This window comes from Equus asinus, chromosome 6, assembly GCF_041296235.1.
Source record: "Equus asinus isolate D_3611 breed Donkey chromosome 6, EquAss-T2T_v2, whole genome shotgun sequence".
NCBI lineage: Eukaryota > Metazoa > Chordata > Mammalia > Perissodactyla > Equidae > Equus > Equus asinus.
The window spans coordinates 46565894-46567500 of NC_091795.1; the positions used below are offsets into that span (position 1 = coordinate 46565894).

Below are 1607 nucleotides of genomic sequence, written 5' to 3' on the forward strand. Positions count from 1 at the left end.
CCATGCAGAAATTCTGTACAGCTGTTCTGGAAAATTGGTTAATAACCAGTTTTATCCAATGAGAACATAGAGCATATTTATAAAAATTAGATTTTGAAGTCTGGTCTCTTCAATTCATGTAGTTAATTTCCTAATAAACATATACTGCTCTTCCTAGGTAACATCCTTAGTAAAAGAGTTAACTCTGTACTTGGGTTTGCCATTATACGCAAGAATAATTTCACTGATGTTAGATGAGTAATTCTCTTGGATGTAATCTGAGTCTACAGTTAGTTTAATGCCCTTAGGCCTTAAATTTGCTGATATTAGGAGTTCATTAAGTCAGCTTAAAGAAATCAGTGACTATTATTAAATAATTTACTTTGTGGTTAACGTTTTCAAATACATATATGTCTTAGGGTGCTAAAATTAATTTTTATATTCACTGCATTAATCATTAAAAATTTGGGGGGCAGTAAACAAATTTTTCAAGCAGTGGAGTCAGCATGACAAAAATAATCTTGTTTTTATTTTAGATTCAGATTTCATTACTGCACTCAAACAACTACAACCGGGCTTGGCGTTATTATACAATCCAAACTGTTTCCGTCAGAAACGCTAAGACTCAGTGTGCAATGATTGTTATTAATAATTAGCTCCTTGGTTTCTTGATAGAAAAAGGCTATCAACAAGCATTTGTTTATCCACAACAAAAAGTATAATTAGCTTATCCCACTTAGTAAATCTTGTATGCATGCCAACTCATACCAAACTGCTACTTTTACAAAAAAAAATTGCAATAATACAGTTCATTTTTCCAGTCCTTTTTGCACAAAATTTATTTACAATGTCTACATAAATGCTCCAAGGTGGGACTATGGAAAAATACACACATGACCGATGCTTTGCTCAGAAATAAAGTCAACATATTAAAAATAAATCTTCAGTCTATGTTTTTGAGCTGCATAAAACAGGAGGTGATGTATAAGGTGGTGGTTGTTGCATGGGGACAATGATGCTTGATGTGACAATTAGGCTTCTAAACACACGGCCTTTTGGTTTCCATGCCTCCTCCTACCAGTCTCCTTAAGACACTGCCTGCAACAGCTGATTAATCATTGTTGATGACTGCAGTTTTTCCCATCCTTCCCGATTTACATCTGTTCAGGCCAATTCAAATATGGTGAGTAAATGAATTAGACATGCAAATTCAAGCCCCAGGCTAGAGAGAGGGAGAGAGAGGAAAAGAGAGAGAGAAAAAGAGAGAGAGAGAGAGCGCGCATGGCTGAAATCCTAGGCGAGAAGAGATTCTTCTGCCTGATAGTTATTTTAATGCTCTAAAAATCCTGCAAATCAGACCTTTCTGTCCCTTGCAGGATAACTGTAAGGCTTTTTAATGTAAGGAGGCTTCTGGAGGAAGTGAAGAGCTATGGAAACAACACACATAGTGTGGAAAAATTTCACATTTTTTTTAAAAAATCTATAAGAAACAACGTAATATGGATAACAGTATAATAGCATTTACAATATTTCACTCTTTGTTCTCTTAATGTCTTATATAGTTATTTAGCATGTCCCCCAAATTGACTTCGGTTGGTATTTCCTGCTTTTTAAGAGTCCCTAGGAAG

The 1607-nt window shown here is 35.0% G+C and overlaps 1 protein-coding gene across 2 annotated transcripts in view; it reads right to left on the reverse strand.

Annotated features, from left to right (window-relative positions):
* Nucleotides 1-486: 486 nt before the first annotated feature.
* Nucleotides 487-1607, reverse strand: part of MEIS1 (Meis homeobox 1) — a 131707-nt gene continuing 130586 nt past the window's right edge. For both annotated transcript variants that reach the window (XM_014836767.3, XM_014836768.3), the window contains one exon: nt 487-1607. This exon is cut by the window's right edge and continues 399 nt beyond it. The gene's annotated coding sequence lies outside the window, so the exon portion shown is untranslated.